The sequence below is a fragment of the Channa argus genome, chromosome 6, assembly GCF_033026475.1.
Source record: "Channa argus isolate prfri chromosome 6, Channa argus male v1.0, whole genome shotgun sequence".
Lineage (NCBI taxonomy): Eukaryota > Metazoa > Chordata > Actinopteri > Anabantiformes > Channidae > Channa > Channa argus.
The window spans coordinates 17432733-17453185 of NC_090202.1; the positions used below are offsets into that span (position 1 = coordinate 17432733).

Consider the following 20453-nt stretch of genomic DNA (forward strand, 5'->3'; position numbering starts at 1 on the left):
CTGCATTCAATCACTCTGCTCCTAGCCTGTGCCTTTTTGCACTGCTTAAAATGTCTGCTGATTGCACAAATCAAAGGCTATTTCCTCCCACATGATCCTTCCAGTATTAGGATCCATACTGCTGCACAGAGATTCCAACAAACATCGACTGTTTTTACAGTCTCAGCTTCTCCACAGATGTCAATGCACGCATGATACATCTTTATACCATCTCCACCATGATCATACTTTTAGCCTTAGGTGAAACCTTGGCCTTTCAACATCATGTACCACTTCCACTGTGTTGATTTCATGTTGGTGACTAATGAAAGTGCATTCCCAACTTTTTGTTCTTGGAGGTGACGTCATCATGAGTTTGATGAATGTTTGACTTTCCCCTCTGGTTCTTTGACCTTTAAGAAAGCACAAGGATTTCGATTTGAATGGATGGAGTATAAACAAGCAATGGAAAGGCCATTGTCACCCCACAACCATCTATCTACTGTTGCTGTTATCATGTTGCATCCTAACAATGTGTATGAAAGATTTCCTTTTTCCTACTATTGAAGATTTGACATTTGTTAGCTTAATTTTCTTTTCAATATTTTTTTAAAATAATTTGATTGAGTTTTCATTGATCATCTGTTGATGTTCTGTTCAGTCATAATTGCTCACTGTCCTTGTTGTAGTGATGCAGACAAAATGTCTCATGGTTACCTTCATAAATAAGACCACAAATCAGTCTAGTAACAGCAAAAGCACTTTAGGTTTTCTAAAATTGTTTTGAAAACAGGTTTTGAATCTAATTTTGAGTACAGTTTGATTTCCTCATCTTTCTTGTGCTCAGTTTGTCTTAAATATTTGCAAAAGAACAAAGAATTGACCCATTCTCTGTCCGTGTGGCTGCGATATGTAATAACCTCTGGTTCAGCACCAGCGCAGATTTTCATTGACTCTATATTGATTAGCCCCTTCATCCAATTCAGAGTGAAAAGATTTTTATGAAGCTCTGAGTTAGGGCAGAACTAGGAACTGAAAGCCCACTCAAACATACAGTTCATTTGTGTGTCCAGATTGTAATCCTACATGAGAAAGCAGCTTCATAAATCTTCCCACTATTTGTGTCTGTGTACATATTTTAAGTGTGTGTGTGTTTGAATTTGTAAACCTAACTGCATACATTCACGTCACTGTTTATTATCAACCTCCTTGCTTGGATTATGTTTTATGATAAAATCAGAGGACAGAGGACAACTATTAATCTTCATCGACTCATCCGTTTGTTTGTGCACGCACACACAATTTACAGACACTGAAAACTAGAAGAAAATTATGCATTAGGTTCCAGGAATATTTTCAAAACTATAATGATTTGCCCTCGCAGGGGGCCGCAGTAATTACCAACCAAAACAATGTGTTACTGATTGGCCCAGAGGCACCATACATGATGGATGGCATGTTCTCTCCTGCCTGGAAATCCAGCAGCTATGTTAGTATAATTTAGCATCACAAAGCCTGCCTACCATTTCTATTTTACATGATGTTTAGTAAAGCTCAATATTACTTGGTCTGATACAGTACAGTAAATGTTCTTTTAAGATGGGTTTAATGTGGATGTGTATGCTTCGCACTCCTGACGGAGAGCTCCTGTCCTCGCCGGACAAAAAATAAAACACCAACGTAGCTTTTGACTATCACATTGGAGATCAGGGGATGGTCTCACAAATATTCAATAACTAACAAGACTTCATATTCAAATCAAAATTCATGCCTTGCCAAAAGTTACATATTTATATTTGGGCTATAGTAACTAAGACTAATTTGCATTCTGGGTAAATCACAACTTTTCTTAAGCCTTTCCTTTTGCAGAGCATGTTTGATTTATATTCATACTGTGAAAATGTGTCAGTGACTATAACAATAAAAAAACATATAATCTACACTCACCTGCACCTTTATAAGGTGTTATTCTTACTATTAGGTTCAACTATGCGTTAACACATATATCTAACCAGCCAATCACATGGCAGCATTTAGGCATGTAGACATGGTCAACCCAGTCTGCTGAAGTTCAAACTGAGCATCAGAACGTGGAAGAAAGGTGATTTAAGTGACTTTGAACGTGGCTTGATTGTTGTGCCAGATTGGTTGGTCTGAGTATTTCAGAAACTGCTGATCTACTGGGATTTTCACACACAATCATCTCTAGGGTTTACAGAGATTGGTCTGAAAAAGAGAAATTTGTCAGTGAGCGGCAATTCTCTGGGTAAAAATGCTTTGTTGATGCCAGGGGTCAGAGTAGAATGGCCAGACTGGTTTGAGCTGATAGACGGTAACAGAAACTCAAACAACCACTCGTTACAACCGAAGTATGCAGAAGCATTTCTGAACGCACAACATGCCAAACTACAACATCAGAGCACAAACCAAGTGCCACTCCTGTCACCTAAAACAGGAAACAGAGGTGAAAAAGGCCTCACCAAAGTTGGACAATAGAAAAATTTAAAAAATGTTTCCTGGTCTGATGAGTCTGTATTTCTGCTGTAACCATTGGATGACAGGACCAGAATCTGGCAGACATTTATGGATGTGCAGCCAACAAATCTGCTGCAACTGTGTGATGCCAATATGGACCAAAATGTCAAAGAAATGTTTCCAGCACCTGGGTAACGCTATACTCCAAGAAGTAAGCCAGTTCTGAAGACAAAATAGGGTCCAGACCGGTACTAGCAATAAAGTGGCTGTTGATCGTATATCTTCTTAAAATGGTACAGTTCAGTTCTTCTTTTCAGGAACATTTTTTTTTTTGAAAATTAAAAATATTTCAAATGTTTTACTGCAGTCTATGTTAGAAAATTAAAAGTCTCTTTACTTTTATGCCATTGCAACTGCTGTGGAATTTATTATCTATATTTTGCCCTTTTGTCATCTGGTACCACTAGTCAGCAGGTCACCTATTGTTACCATAGAAACACTAGTCAGTAAATGTCACTGATTGTCACCATGGAAACGAGGGTCTTAGTCGTGGGTTAGCCTTGGGATAAGGTGGTGCGCTTTTTGGGCTTTAAACAAATGCTGTACATCATTACTTTCCCATAATCATTCAATTCAAAATTATTAATACAAGAACAAACTGTAAGAAAAAATTGTCTTTCCCAGTGGTCCATTTACCAAGCAGTTTTACAGCCAGAGGAGCAACGCATCCATACTGCACGAGTCATTTTGGATTTCAGTGACAAGCTGTTTTAGCTATGATGACTTGTTTACCTTGAATGTGCACCACATGCTATACTCTGCTAGAGTGTTATTAACGTCACATTTTTCATTTTACAGCTGTTCTGGCAGCAACATGCTGGCACACTTTTGTTCTTGATGACCAACAAAAATCACTTCCTAAATAAAATTGTCAGGCCATATTGCACCCTCTGAAAAAATACATTCTATGCAGTTTTGTATTTACTGTACAATAAACGGCTACTTTCAAAGTGTCTTACCATGGCTGCATTCAATCACAATTAATTGCATCATCATCTCAAATTTAACCTGGTGAGACTTTAAGTAGCTGTGCTTTGTACGTGTTTGTACACACAAATGTGCTACCAAAAAAAAATACTCTTTTTAGTAAAAATACTTTTGTTCTTTTTGTACCAAAGCCTAAACATCACACACTCTGGTCCTATACTGGGCCAGAAAAATAGAGCACAAAGCTTGCCTGAAGGGGGTTGTCAAGGCTGTACAACTGCAGTACAAGACAATGAGATGATGCTAATCTGGTTTTGCTTTAGTTAAGACTGTTGTCCTGTCAACTGGTGCTAGTTGGGATTGACCTAGACTGTCTAATGTCACACATTCATGCACTGATGGACTTTATGGGGATTTGTGTTGTTTAAATCCTCCAGTTGTATTTTGGTGTTCCTTTGTGTGTGTCTGTGTCTTTGAAAGGATGCAATTGTGTTTGTGTTTTTTGTGTGTGCGCTTATGGCTGTAGGTTGCCTATTTGTCTGTGGGTTTCATCAGACAACTCAACCCCAGCTTTCCTAATTCCCTAGGAACTGGCTGAGCCGTAGTACAATTCTACTTATCTAATCTTGCAGGAGCTCACTATGTGCAGGTACCATGGAGCGTTGCACCCAACTGACTCGTGGATAAATCTCAAACTGCTGTGGAACCAGTATTTGGGTCATGTTAGTTTAAATTGGAAGGGTGCATATTTTTTGGCCCTTTTTGAGCTAAAAGACTCCAAAAGATTTCCATTCTGTTTGCATGCATCCTGCATGTAGTGCATTTGTTACAGTACCTGTACTCTACACCTCCTCTGTGAATGATTTAAACTTTAAAACCAGGTTGCTGTGCACTGAATTATTCAGTTTTTAGGAGGGAATTGTTAAGAAACATCTCTCATGATAGCAATAAAATTGCAAACAGTTACATCATGGCACAACTACTCTTTCTAACCTTACAATCCAATATTATGCATGTCTGTGAAATCTGCATGTTTGTATATGTGCTTAGCATGTTGCATCCAAATTCAGAGATTTTGAAAGGTACTGTTGCACACAGTAGTTACATATATTAGAAACATTTAAACATTTGATAATGTTTTTTGAATGTCTTCTGTTTTGCATATTGCAAAAGTGGCTAAGGATTTTTTTGAAGTTAGCAATTAGTTGGAGATTTAATTACAAGTTCAAAGGTCTCCCTCGGTCTAAAAACCACTTAGAAACAACTAAGATAAGAAACATAAAAACTCATTCACAAAGCATTTTCATGGCAGCTGGTTTCTCACCATAAAATTTTAGGTCAGCCATTTATATGCTTGCATTTTAGGACGCGAACCTGCCAGAGGCACAAATGTAATTATCGTGTAGTGGGTTAAACAAGTAAATATTGATGCATTTAACTGCTTGCTAAAAACCACCAAATGTATGCGTTATTATCTTTGAACTGCTCATTTCCCCTCCATGTAAGTAATCACATACAATGAATGTGTGTCATGCTTGCACTTTCAGCATTAATCTAAGAATAATTCCACAGCTAATGCCGTGAAATGAAATGAAACTGAAATGAGAAATAACTGCCTGTAGAATTTCTGCATAGTAGGTGTGTGTCATTACAGAACAAAGAGCTTGTACGACAAACGGCAAAAGAAATGTTGCAAAGGGCTTACCATAGATTTAGGGGAACGACAGCGATGAGCAATGTCTTTCCTTTATTAGAAGTAACAAGCTCATCCTGTATTACCGAGCTGAAATCCAGACTCGGAATTCAAGTATTGCCTAGTTTGCAGATATAAGGAGAAAATACAAAGAATGTTTTGTGTGTGTGTGTGTGTGTTGTGGGACGTATTCTCTCACTTATTTTATGTTGCTCTTCGGTCTGTACTGTGTTTGTCATCCAGTGATCCAGGGCAAAGGAGTGACACAGGACAGTAACAGAAAAGACATGCAGTTAAAATTAATGCTTGGAAGTGTGATACAGAAAATGATGGTCTATTCCAAATCAGGCTCAGGTCAGGAATTAATGTATTACTGTAATTGATTCTAAACATACAGTGCACTGCCTGGTACATGCTTTACTGTTTAGACAGTGCTACAGGGTTCCTCTATTTGGGAGCTATGTCTGAATGCTGCAGCTGTGATTAAGATTGAGGCAGATTATCACATACAGTAATGTTGTTGTTTTTACATCCAGCACAGAGTGCAACATCAGAATGTTCTCTTTTCAATATGCAGATGGTCTTTTATTACCTATAATTGCTGACAATGGTGTTTGTTACCAATATCCTGATACTTTATAGTTTCAAACTGTCCATAGCCATAATATGAGCAGGTGCTGATATTGTAAAAAGTGCTGAAATTGTATAAGGTAGAAGTGAGACATTGGTTTATACTACACCCTATTGTAGTGTAGTTTAAACCGTATTCAGCCTATACATAGATACAAGACATCCAAAATGAAAGAAATTACTGTCATTATTAAGCACTGTGTTACATTCTATCTTTTTATTTTAAAATATGTAATAAAAAAATAAATTAAAAAAAGATTTGTGGCTGTTAACTTTACACATTTTCTTTAATTTTAATAATTTTAGGGTATTATTTGGACTTTTTAGATTTAAGGCAGTTTTATGAAATGTTGTTCTCCCTGCATATGTTCACAATTACAGGTTTTGTTACATGTTATTTTTGCCCCTGTGTATTTTTATTTTTAGGATATTGACTTTATTTCCTCAGTTTATTGATTTATTCTTTGAGCTAAAGCATCAGACTTTGGTGAGGAATGGGTATTGCAATTCCTAAAAGCCCAAGTGATGTTAAGAAGTTTGATTGATTGCTTGTCTGCCAGTGCAGCAAAGCTGTGATTGCTGATTAGTTTATTCACAATTATTTATTTCATCATCTTAATGTTTTTATATAGAGTGAGTTAACACACTTAGTTTGCAGAATTTAAACAACTAACTCATCTAATAATATGCTATTACAGTAATACAGTACAAAATAACGTACAAACACATATTTATTATTCTACGTACGTGTATTTAACCTTGTCTGTAGGATTTTTTTTGACCAGAGCAGAGGAAAGAGGAAATTATATTCTAGGTGTGTCAGGTGGCCTTAGCTTCTCTGAGCTTTCTCTCTCATCCTCTTTTTTTCTCTGTCAAACTCTGTCATGCATGCACCCCCTCACACACACACACACAATTGTATTTTCTTCTACTTATTCTAGTGTCCTCCTTCTTCTCCACCTCATCTACTATCCCTCTCTTGCCGGCAGTCCTTGCCTGCCTCTTTTTTATTAACTTCCTTCCCTTCTCCACCCCATCTTCAAGTTCTTTTCTTTTTTCATCCATTCATCTCTCTCTCTTTCACTCCCCCCCCCCCCCCCATCCCCCCCCCCCCCCCCCCCCCCCCCCCCCCCCCCCTTCTCTCTCTCTCTCTCTCTCTCTTCCTTTTTGACTGGCACTCTCTGGGGGCGGATGTGTCTCTGTGGTCCTCTGCAGATCTAGAAAGGACATCCTCTCAGTTTAATTCAAGTCAACCCCAGTCTCCTGGTGCTCCAAGACGCAGCATGTGTGACAGCTCTACAGAAATAGCCAGAAGGAACAGACAAGTCTCATCTGCATGTGTGTGTATGTTCGTGTGCTACTGTGTGTCTGTGTGTAAGAGTGGGATGTGTTTCAGGCAGACATCTTTCAATATTTCCCAGTAGACTGAAAGAGTTAATTTCACCCTGGCAGCAATCATGGCTGTCTATAAATCTGATGAGAGGCTGCTATGTTGATTAGTCAGTGCTAATTCAGCTCACACCAATTAAAGGGGTTTGTGCTATCTAAATGATTACACAACATATGCTATTTGCTCTATGCTTGGTTGTAAATAAAACTATGATCATGAATATGTTACGTTATTGTGCCTTGTCTCACATGTAAGACATGAGGCAAGTAGTTTGTCTGGCAGCTGCCGAAACCACGGGTGCCAATGGCAATATTGCATGCAGGAACATTTATTGTAACGCAATACAGTTGCAATACAGTGCAGCCCAGTTACGTAAACAACATCACAAGCTGCATCCTCGAACATGACCACTGGACTGAATCAATGCTGCTCTGCCAGTCTCAACAAAAGCACACCTTAGAAATACAAGACTTCTTGCCGTGCACTAGAGTGCACATCCCTGCAAGGCATTGCCATTACTTTGTCCAACATCTCTTATGACTGTGTACATATGACATTTATTTTTTAAATTGATCGCAGTTTAAACATTTTCATTTGGACAAATATTTGCTTCAATGTACACATTTAATGCAGGATGTGTAGTGAGCTCTGAACATACTGCTAAGAGTCTACAGCTTTAGCTCTGTGAAGTCAAATGCAAACATCTACATTACTAAAAAGAATAATGCTAACTTGCACATGCTAAGCAGGTACAGTATAGCGTTTAGTGTTCATCCTGTTAATGTAGCCTTTTAGCAAGCTACAGCTTGCTAATTATCATGAAACTGAAAGTCATTCTTTGCATGGATTCAGTCATAAATCAAACCATTGAACAAATGTTTTGACACAAATGTATGAACTAAATTTTATGGCCCTCTTTCCAGTGATGTGGTGATGTTTTACCTAAAATCACAAACATCCAGTGCTAAAGGAAAATCAGGCGATTACCAGATTTTAGGTTTCACCGTGTGGAAAGCACGAATTTCTGTACAAAACGTTGTGCCAATACATTAATTAAACATCAATCAGCTGTATAATTAACAGCACAGTAGTTTATTTAAAAATATTATGCGGGTTTTATGCAAATATCATGAACTAATAAATGCTTATGTATCATTATTAACCTTATTTTTCTTAACCATTGTACACGTTTTCCCTTTTGTCAATATAATCAGTATACTGTATATTATCAGAGAGGCCATGCTGACCCTTGTAAATGGTAAATGGTCTGCACTTATATAGTGCTTTTCTACCTATTGGCACTTAAAGCGCTTTACACTGCTTCTTATTTACCCATTCACACTCACAATCACACACACACTCATACACCGGTGCGGGCCAACACTCACCTTCATGACATTATTAAGGACAACAGTGTTAATGAAATAGTGTACACTTCACAGGATAAAACTTTGAACTATGGATGGTGCTAGAGGAAAAGTGAGTGAAATATCCTTCGGTGAGAAAGCCACTAAGCCATCCTCTGTCACAGACCATCTAAGAACTATATTTATTTTCTGCTTTTTAACAAAGGCATCGTTCACCGTTATGCTGTTTACTACTGTCTTACTACTGGTGGTGATTTTTTTAGTGGATTTTTTCTTGGAAATAAATTCTTAATCTGATTATCAAACATGGAAAATTAATATGTACAGTAGTTCAGTGTGGAGCTCTGCTATCGACTGGTGAAGTGGCCCCCGGGCACTGAGGGGTTATGTAGGTCCTATAGATCTGTGTGCTAACGTGCCTTGCTTCAGCTGGGTTTGTTTGCCCCAGGGCGAGAGGCAATATGAGAATATCAAGATACTGTTTTCAGTAAAGAGACAACAAAGCCTACCAGCGTTATAACAGCCAAACCTCTCCTGCTCTTCCTCTCTTCCTCACCTCACTATTTCATTATTTGCTGCCTCTACACCTTAAGATTATTTCCTCAGTTTTGACTTCAGCACTATCGGCTTGTGAGCTCTCACACGTCCACTTCCTTGCCCACTTCAACCTCTCTCTCCATGCTCCTGTGTGCTATGCCTACATACAGTATATATCATTCTCTAATAATATCAGAGGCCGGGGAGGGGGGGGGGGGGGGGGGGGGGGTCACAGACAGTGCAGGTAAGTGGATCTGTCAGATCATTTTGCCCCTGTCCTCCACCTAATTTCTCTACTGGATTTTCTTGTATAAAAGAAACATCTACTGAGCAGGTAGAAAGTACGAAGACAACCATGATAGAGTGAAAATGGGAGAAAGAAAGATAGTGGGTGGAAGTTCTATCAGCTGCATCCTCCTTTTGCCTTTAACCACATCCTTTGATGCTCAGAGAGTTTTAAATTTAGCTGCCTGGTACAAAAAAAAAAAAAGAGGAGAGCGAGAGAGAGCTGCCTATTTGTTCAGATGGGATGTAAGTGACAGTAAAAAAGAAAGACTGTCAAGGTCAGCCTGGCTGTGCATCAGATAGTTTACACAGAGATTAAAGCATATCCTGATATAAAAATGTCTAGATAGAAATCCACTGCTCCTAACAAAAGAATCAGCTGTATGGAAATATGTTCACCCACAACAATGAGAACAATAGGATACTCACAAGCCGTCTTTGCCTGTCTGCAGCAGGAAACCCGTCCTCCAGACTATTCCTTTCCTGGTTGTGTCCGTGTGGTCAGGTAGCTTTACAACCCTTTGTGCCAGGCCTTTGGTAGAGCAGAGATGTGGACAGCTGAAGGTGGTCAATCGCAGTTGGAGCTTTGTCTCCAGCGACATCCAAACTCTCCCAACAAGTTTCACGTCCTCAGGGCTCGTCCCTGGAGAGACAAGAGCACAAGAGATGTGAGTAAGAATGGGCCTCCTCTTCCTAATACAATGAGGGGTATTGAAGAAAGAGAATGAGCAGGATGGCAGCTGGGAGGAGACGCTGCCACACTAACAACCACTGGGTCATTCTTAGTGTCTCAGTGATGGAATTTCTGGTTGCATCTGGACAGCTGTCAGAAAAGCTAATTATAGGGAGAACTTATTTCTCCGTAGGCTCTGACATTAAATTGTACACTTCTTGACACACAGTAAATTGATGAGAGTTTTATTTTTTTGCTTTAATAGGGTGTGCCTTCAAGGACTACACTGTATGTAGCTGACTTCAGCTGGATAATCTTTGGACTATTTGAAAATGTTGTCATACAGTATGACAACCACCCGCACGGTCTTTAAAATAAAATAAGAAAAAAAGTGCATTTATGTTTATATATTCCCTGTGCTATTAATTAGCTCATCTGTCCTGCTCCATGGGGAAACAATGGCAGTAAAGAAAAATGTCCACAAATGATAAAACATGGGCAGACGCATATCCAAAACACAACAGCTTATTCAGCCTATCAGCTATTAATAGCCACCCTCCCTTTATCCATGCTCTCTGGGGAGTTTTATTTCAAAATGTCCATTTGGAAGAAATGAGACAAATGCACCAGCTGCACTTCTCACTCACTCCACCACAATTCCTCTGCATGACACCCCCAGCTACCGCTTTCCATTATTGATGAGACTTCCTCTGTCGGCCTCATCTGCCACAATGTTGGTTGTACTCGCCTGTGGGCAGCCGCCGTGGATGCAGAGAGGGACCAGCTGATGCTACGCAAGGAAAAATGAGACAAGGGTCGGGCACATTAACAGCCTATTGACAAGATGCAATGCAAAGGGCACACGATGTCACAGGTTTGTTATTAGCCTAATCTAAATTCAATAGGGTTGTCATAAGGGAAGAAGGTAATTATCTCAAAACCACAGGGAATGCCCATTCTGTAGATGCAGCTGACTCGTAGATACTCGACCTGAGCCCCAGTATTTAAAACATGCTCTGGGGTACCAAGTTAAAACAACAAGAGTACCAAGCTCGAAACATAGGCACAGAGTGAAGTTAGGGAAAACAAGCTGGAGGGTCACACATAGATTTTAATGAGGGCAATGCCATACTGTGCTTATGGTACACATACAAGAATGTGTTCTTTTGGAGGAATGTAAGTATCATAATTTGTCATAATTTCAGAGTGAGACTTGTGGATCTCTTGTGTTTTAGAACAAGACATACTGTAACTATGCATATTGAAGATATTCTTGTAAATTGAGGTTACAATGAATAGTTAAAGTTGCACGTAAAGTGCATCTTGTGTGTCATATCTATTCTTTCATCTGCATAACCTTCTGCATAGCAGAAAATAATAATTAATTTTCTAACACTGATTCTACTTCATATGATGATTAGTATGAGCTGGTCTCCTATTGAGGCCAAAGAACTAGAAGAAGCTATTCCTATAGAATCACCATTCTATGCCAAGCTACCAAGCTACAAGCTCAGACATAAAACCAGTCACTATGCTGCCATGTATGTCTACTGTGCAATAAAACTGGCTGTTTAGGATTCATTTACATGTATAACATTATTATTCATGAGCTATAGCTGTCATTGGTTGGCACTCTTGTTGTCCCTACCCCCACCACCGACAAGACAATGGCTCTTTGAAAGAGAAAGCCAGATCCCAAAACCTGATTTAGGAGAAGGGGTCTATGTGAAAACTGTGTTTATTTGTTCCCAAAAGCAACATTAAAATTAGCTTCAAAAGGCTTCCTCAAGGACTGCTGTTACATCACATAAAGCAATAGAAAGGAGCAGGTCCATCATTTCATAATACTTAAGAAATAAAATTCAATCAAACCCCCCCTAAGTACCAATAAAAACTCTAAATTTATATTGGTGAATTGGCAGTTGCAATGTACACACCAAACTTTAGTTTTTTCATTTTATCTTGAGTTCAAATACAATAGATAAAACTCAAAAGTTTAATTTAATATTTGTTTTGGGTTATGTAAATTTCACATTCTGGATACAAAAGTGTTTCATTCACCAACAGGACATGATGTGGTCACAGCACAAAGCCCAGACTTCAAAGTGAGTGGACTGCAACAGACAGCTCTCGGTCATATGTTTCTGACCAGACAACAAACACTTACAGGTACACACACGCACGCACACACACAGACACACACACACACACACACCAATATACAAGTAATTTTGTATGAGTTTGCACACAATTTCACACCCTGGCTCTAATGTAGGCTGAACATGTTACATGAGAATTGGGTGAAGGAAGCAGAGAGAGAGAGAGAGACCAGAAACAACAGCGGTAATGATTGATTTGAAAGCTGGTAATGTAAATTGTCAGTTGGAGAGATGGAGCCCCATGCACTTTTACACTTTAAGTCTGAAAGTGTGTTTTGTATTTTTGTATTTTAATGTTCACTGTGATATGACATGTGATGTTTGGAAATGATTGATCAATAAAGTTTTGAGAAAATCACATTGTCACAATAACTTTATGAGAAGAAGAGAACAAATACTGTATTCCATCTTTATGGGCAACTATGTACATTCCATATTCACATAGAGTCTAGAGGAGATGCTGAGAGAACCCTGCAGGGACAATCCTTTCTACTTCTCTTCCACCTGATGGACCCATTGGGATTTATATATAGGGCAGCAGCGGACAAAACATGTACACACTGTTAAAATATATGGACCCTTAACAATATACAGTGCAGACACAGACTAATTTGCCTCATTTGCAAGAAAGACAATCACTGCATTATGAGAAAGGACAATTGAAGCGTATTTTCAGCAGAATTCACTATGGTCACTGTGTTGTTTAAATATATCTTTACATCTTTGCCAAGGGTCAGGCTTTTGTTGGATTCCCTGCAGAAATCCCACAGACATACAATAATCCCATCTCTCGTTCCGTACATCCCTTTTTTAAAGTAAAGGTTGTCCCTTTTACTCTATTTTTTTTTTTTGTGCAGTTTGTTTGATAACTGATGAGGAATAATTTTCAGTGAGTGGAAAATGCCCTGCTGAGAGAGGAAAAAAAGTAAAAACAACCTGTCCCCTGCTGAATCTTTGATGGTGCATCAGATATTGCCAGAGATAATGACAGAGCGGGTGGCCTTTTATTCTCAAGACATCTGTCATTTAAGTGAAATTTTCCAGGTTTGTCATGAAAGAGAATTCATCATGCCTTTGAGTACAGCTCTATGATTAATTCAGGCATGTCAGTTGGTGAGTAAATGCTTCTTTATTCTCATGTAAGTGGTCAATATTAATAATGCACATGCGGGTCTAAGTTCAGCATCCGTCTTGGCAGTTGAACATGGAAGGTTTCACCAGCTGCACACGCTTGTCACCACATCCCTTCTTATTCTCTCGTTCTTTTTGTGCCTCTCACTTGCCATGGCAAGCTTGCCACTCCATCCGTTCTATCTCTCTCCTCACTCTGTGCCTGGCTCTGAAAGGCGCCGTATGGCTCTGATGCCTATTCTGATCGAAAGATGTAGCCCATCATCAGTAATTGGAGGAGCTGTGGTGGCTGGGTTTCTCTGCGAGGCGGTGGCATGATCGATCCCATGAATGGTGGACGTGGGCAGGCAGCCTGACAGTGCTGCATCCCCCACAGCTCCTGACAGCTCAATGAAGGCCAAGCCGCAGTGCACAAGATGTCCTTTTACAAGAACAATCATCAGGCATGCAGGTCAACCTTGAGCCCCCAGAACTCACAGCCATCCAGTTAAATCATAATTACCCATTTAGTCAATTATCAGCTGGGTAGAAGCATGTTGAATTTAATGTTAGCCTTTCATTAGACTCACATTAAAGAATAAAGGAAATGTCAGAGGCTTAATAGTGATGATGTGATGTAATTATCTCTGAGGTGATTTATTTGAAAGGTTTTACAGCAATAATCTCCTGACGGCCTCATACATTCTATGTGGTATACAATTTAATCACGCACTGTGCGCAGTGACACAATGAAATAACATGAGATGTGGATGATGGATGCTGCAGAGACTTCACACAAGCAAGATAATTTGCATATGCGTGGCAATACACAGCCCAGTGTCATTACTGTGCTGCATTTTCTCATCACAGCTCTTTTGTTTGTCCTCCTGTTTATAGTTTTCCTAGGACCAAAACTGTAGTGTGCTGAGCTCAGCCTGACTATTGGTTGCCATGGTGACACACAGCAACCTGGATTGATGGCATGTTAGAAATTCTTGGCACAGGTTAAATCAAAAAGAACTTTATTTACCTTGTGGAAATGTCCTACTCTTATCACTGTCAGAGCGCACATTACCTTTTATATTAAGAGGGACCTGGTGACTCCAACATGCTGGCAACAACAACCAAAGCAAATTTTTAAAAAAGCTTTTAACTACAAAAATGTCGGTTCACAGTGATATTTTGCAATACAACACATACTGTACAATCTGCCTCACTCTGTCAACCTTCTCATATATATCATTCTACTTATTTCATGTTAAAATTGATGAAAACATGCACAGTCCTCAGCAGATTCCAACAGACTCTCCATCAACCTTAATTTATTAAATATAAATAAACTGCTCAAGTGACAGCCATTTCTCTGGAAATACCAGGCCATTTTGTAGAGTGTCAACTCTGTGACCAGCAACAGTGTGGCTGCATCGAATCACGTGGGTCTGAGTGCACCAACACGTCTCCATGTACAGAGCCATCTTATCTGTACTGTCAAATTTCAAATCCATACAATTTTCATTTTCTTACCCCACTGGTGACTTTGTTTTTCATACTGTTGAGTGAAAGGTTCAATTACTTGTTCAGATGGACTTTTTTGCATGGCAGTGGATTCTAAGATCATCGCTCATCCTCCAAGAGTTTGGCAAATACTTTTGAAGAGCCTCCCTTTGACATTACCTGCTGATCCCCCACAGGGAGAACTTCTGACAGAGACAGAGGACATGAGAAGGTTGTGGCTTTATAGGCAATCCTCCTATAATATTACCTCTCTCCCCTCTACCACACACACACACCATTTGTGGAATACACTGATCCCTGTGAAGAATTTCCAGTCTGAGCCAGAGCTGTGAAGCCATACAGGAATAACATGAGCTGCCTGAGGGTGCTGCTGGGTAAAACAGCAGAATCTCAGTCTGTCTCTTTGGTACAAACGCATAATAGGTCCTGGTTGGGTCCTATTGGAACACTGCCCTACTTTGAAATATTGTTTCAAATACTGACAAGAGCTACTGTTGTTTACTTCTACATTTATTAGAATTTTTCAAGAATTTTGTATTGTTTTAACAACACAAAAATATGGAGAATACTGTGCTGAACATGTGTGAATAGAAACTGTCTGCAATGTGCCTCACAGCTGCTGTGTATTGCAGTACATCCCTATAGTCTTTTACCCTTGGAGTGGCAGACATGACAGGCCAGTGTTGATGTTCTGAGTACCATTAAACTAATAGCGCACTCACTTCCAAAGCGAAGCAACTACAACCTTTCACTAGATGCCTTTCATCTTCACAGCTGTCGCTCAACCTCCCAGGGTCATTTTAAGCTTCTGCAAGGGTTCAATTGATCCCAGAGAATCAGGCAATGAGGGGATCATTTTTCCTCTTGGCTAGTAGGTAGGTAACAGCTTCTGTTTGACCTCCGCAGCATTCCCTCTTGTTTGGTTTAAGGCATTACCCTTGCAGAATGGTCAGAGAATGGTCACCTGACACTCTGGCTAACTGTGGAGATGACAACATGCTCCAGGCTCTCACTTTAGTCCCCTGTCTGTACTGAATATTTATGATCTGCTATTATCACAACCAGGGTTGTTTCTGTAGAAAGACATTGAGTCTTGACAATGACTATGCTGCCAATAATATTTGTCACTTTATTTCATCTAATGTTTTTCAGTGACATATAACATATGCATTTACTGTACTATTTGCTTGTGTCTGCAAAAATCAGCACTTTAGCAAACATCACATTTGTTTTAATGGAGTTCAATTATTGTTAATTATGTTATGACAATACTGATTTTTATAAAAAGTATTTTGTAATAATTTGTTATCAATTTTCTTCAATGTAACATTAATGTTACATTTAGAAGGATGTTATTAATGTATGCTTTTTTATTTTAATATAACTAAAAAGTGTATTTATCTAAATGATACAACTGGCCAGTGCTTTCTCGAGCCAAAATGAACATTCTGAATAATTCTGTCCCATGAAATCTGACTAACCATCTTTTTTGTTGGTGTTTTGTTTTTTTCTCACAAGGTACTGGATCAAAAAAAAGGAGCTGTTGCCAAATGCATCACATGAAAGCTGACGAATTTCACAGTTTAGTTCTTCTTTTTCTTTCCAAATACTCTAAAAGTCTGGATTTTGCATCCAAGAGTTCAGAACTGGGCATCACTCTAACATTTTCTATTGCATATTAAAAAGTGCACAGTGGTTGTTGTAAAGAACAGCAAATTCATTTTTTTTTTGTTCTGAAGATGGCACTAGATGGAAATTCAGATGTTCACTAAAGCATTAATAATCACTTAAGATGTAATCTTTTATTTACCATCTGATGAAGATCAGCCTGAAATCAGACAAGCTGCTTCATGTGCCACCTGCACTACATTGAAGAGGTCTCCCCGTCCTTGCCGCTATATAATAAGCCGCTCAATTGCACAACTAAATAGAGCTTAAATATATATTTATTTTTAGTATAAGTGGGGTCAAAAGGTTATTAACTTACTGCTGTATTTGCTTTTTAATTAATGTCTTAACTGTACTTCCAGTCAGAAGATTATGCATTGCCATTTCTCTGTATAATACTGTAGGCATGTTATTCTATGTACATTAGTAATGGTGGTTTGCTAACTGTGTTGCCTGTGTGAGCATGTGCATGATTTGTAACTTTTCTTTTACAACAATAATAAATGTCAAACTAATCTGTAGCCATGACTATGACTACAGCAGCAGATGGGCTATGACTGGCTGTGACTGCGGCTACAGCAGCAGCTTTGGCCGTGCCCACTTGCCGCTATGGGTATGCTTGATGGCATCTTGGTGGCATCTTGTTAGAAGCTCATCCTATGGACCCTGTGCTCAGTTTTCTTGTTCCTGGCTCTGCTGTTTTTTTTGTATAAATCCACTGATTTATACTTCTACAGTAACTACTTGCTTAAAAGAAGAAAACCTTCGTATTGATAAAATGTTGAATTTTAGGAAAAAAAGCTGTTAATTAATAATAATTAATTAATTTACTGTATCAATGATAGGGGTGCAAGGAAGGAATAAGGAGCAAGTTGCTTAGTTAAACGAATTCATTGCATTTCCCAGCATGCCTTGCTTTTCACCACATTTGGGAAGAAAGCAACCAAATTTAATTTAAGTGATGAGTAGAAACTATAATTATTTTTTAAATAAATACAATTTTATTTTAAATATACGCTCTGACTTAAAAAAACATAGGTGTTATTTACAAGATGAAAAGATAGTTTGTATAACAATGACAAAGGTAACTTATGAATGCAGGTGAATGGCTTTCTAGAGGCCTGTATGAAGCATACTCCTGATTTCTATGGTTACATCCATTTATCAACATTTCCTCTTAAATAATTTTTTCTATTTTGTATAGATTTCTGGGAAGTGTGAATAAATACAGCAAATTTGATGATGTGAATAAATGCATCTTATTTAGCCAAACATTTCAAGTACACACTTATAGCTGCTGTTGGTGTTTGACAACTCTTCACTGGAGCTGACCTCCAATCATGGATCATATTACCTAGATGTTTTACTCCACAGCAGCACTGAACCTGCAGCCCCAGCTGTGTTTAGACTGTCAGACAAGAAAACAATAAGAAACTACTTCTAACATTCTTGAACAATTGAATCCTGTGCAAGTTGCAATTATGCATTGCTCCCTGAGGTAATCTCCTTGGCAACCTAAAACGGTAATATACCTTCTGCTGTTGAACACATTTACACGGTTCATACTCCTAGTCTGCATAATTACAGGGACTTGGGGAAATTGAAGGGCTCCACTACCTATAAAACTGGGGCTTTGAGTAATCTTAGTGAGAGAGGAGGCATTAAGAAGAACATGGGTGTCCTTGTTGGATCAGTGCTGCTGCATAGCTTGGACAACCTGCCATGTTTGGATAAAGACATGGTTAACAGTTCCCTCACGGCATCCGCTGACAAGCAGCAGTGTAAGGAAATTATGACTCCTGCACCTGCTTTAAATATAACAATGAGCTTTACGTAGAGCTCGACTGCAGCAACATGCAGGTCCTATCTGCCTATACATCTTAGTATTATTAACTTATGTCAAGTTTCGGTATAGAAGCAGCACTTGTGACAAAAACTGCATGAGCAGACAGCGTGTTTCTCACTATATGAATCTCTACTGACAGGTCCGATCAGAACGGAGACAAATGATGAGGCATCCTCCCCCATCAGCCCTCAGCAGTCCTGACAGAGCACTGTCTGCTTCACTTGGTGAACTTTCAGGTACTAACTTCACATTCAATCAGGGGATTTCGACCTCTGCATTCCTATTACATGATACTTCCTCCATAGTGACAACAACACAGTGCCAGGCCTGGTGACTACAGTGGGTGTTTGGAGCTGAACACATTGACAGTTACAGTGACATTTCATCTCGATTTGATAGAGTAGTATGGTCACTCGGGAAGGACAGGTTTTCTATCCACTGATGGAGGAGCAAGTAAAACATCATACTCTGCAGAAAGGACGTGCTTAAATCCAGACCGAAACTGAAAGATTATAGCTGATTCAACAGTACTGGGAGAAGCTTCACCCCAAAATATTTAAAAATGCAGAACCCAGCACATTTAAGCTCCCCTCAGGCTCTATTTGCTGAAAGTCTTGTAAAAAGTATTTTGCAAACCTGTCAAAGTCTTCTACTCTTTATAATCTTTAAACAAATCATAAAAAATGCACTGTTGATACACTCCCAGGACTACCAGAACTTTGCTCATGGCATTAACATAAAGGTTTTTGTCAGATGGGAAATTTCTGGACTGTGAGCTCAAAGTGATCCATCCAGGAGACAAAGCCTCATTTGAGCCCAGAAATGCTTCTCCTTTGCTGGTCTTTGCTGGAGAGCCTGCAAAGGACAATGACTCGGTATCCATTTCTTTGTTCTTTCCACTTAATTGCTGCAGAGCTTCAGTATGTCAGCTCAGTCCACAGGAACGAAGCTGCCTCTGTCTCACTTGCTGGATGACTTTTCCTGACGTTAAGAACACCCTCATTCTAATTGCAAGCATTTTGTGAGACAGGGGCTCTAATGAAGGGAGGGATATGCCAACACTGCACATCACATTACAAACAAGAACTGTGGTCTATTTGCTGACTGGGATGAAAAAGAAGGTGTGTGTCGTTAAATATAATTCTGAGGTATGGATACTATTAGCCAAGCGTAGATGTTAGGAAAGATAAATCCTCAGATCTACACATTTCAATGATCAGATTAATGGTAGGTGAGATTCCAGGTTTTGATTATCAAGCAGAATCCAATTACCTAAGGTATGTCCTTATGCATTTCCCATCAAACTTATTTTTCTTTTGTGGCACATAGTGCACAATATGTGTGTATTTGTGGAGATACATTAAGTCTCCTGTACTAATGTTGATACATGTAGTAGTAGGCTAAACTCTATTTGGGAACTGACCTGTCACACTGAGCCTCCCTACAGACACCCAACCATGCATAACTTTTGCCCTGGGCAAAAAAACAAAAAAAAACAAAATGAGAAGGGAGTATAAAGTGACTGATAAGATGTACAGTACTGTAGAGGTGGGTGTGAGACCTGGTATTCTCCAGTGTTGCTGCAGAAAAACTGGCCTCGGTGTGAGTGACTGACATTGAATTGAAGGGCATGGAGGTTTGAGGATTAGTCTTTTATCTGATCTCAAAGGGGCAGATATGGCCTGCAGCATTTCTGACATCTCTGTGTCTGCAGCACACAGCAGGAACATTTATTAGCATCCACGCTTGGGAAATGTACTTTAAATTCCTTGCAACTGAGGTTTTCTGTTGTCAAATGCATATTTACAAGGTTTGGAAAACCTAATTTGAATGTTTTACCATGATTTTGAAAACAACTGATAGGCTGAGGTTTCGAAGCTAGTGCAGTTATTAGTTTTGATTTCAAACCTGTCTCTGTCAAATGTCTTCTTGGTTGAATGCAACTATAAATTTGAGGCATCCATCCAACCATCCATGCATCCATTATCTAGTTCAGGATTATGTGGATCTGCAGAGTATCCCAGCTGTCACTGAGCAAGAGCTGGGGTACACCCAGTAGGTCACATGTCCATCTCAACCATTCACACTATGGGCAATTTAGAGTCACCAGTTAACCTAACAAGGATGTCTTGTAGAACA

The 20453-nt window shown here is 39.2% G+C and overlaps 1 protein-coding gene across 7 annotated transcripts in view; it reads right to left on the reverse strand.

Moving 5' to 3' along the window:
* The window catches only part of b3gat1a (beta-1,3-glucuronyltransferase 1 (glucuronosyltransferase P) a), a 71793-nt gene that overhangs the window by 27401 nt on the left and 23939 nt on the right, over nt 1-20453 (reverse strand). For 5 of the 7 annotated variants that reach the window (XM_067508664.1, XM_067508663.1, XM_067508665.1 and 2 more), the window contains exon 2: nt 9773-9986. The gene's annotated coding sequence lies outside the window, so the exon portion shown is untranslated. Of the gene's footprint in view, nt 1-5333; nt 5361-9772; nt 9987-10764; nt 10807-20453 lie in introns of all 7 variants that reach the window. The other 2 variants (XM_067508661.1, XM_067508660.1) reach the window with 2 other exon arrangements.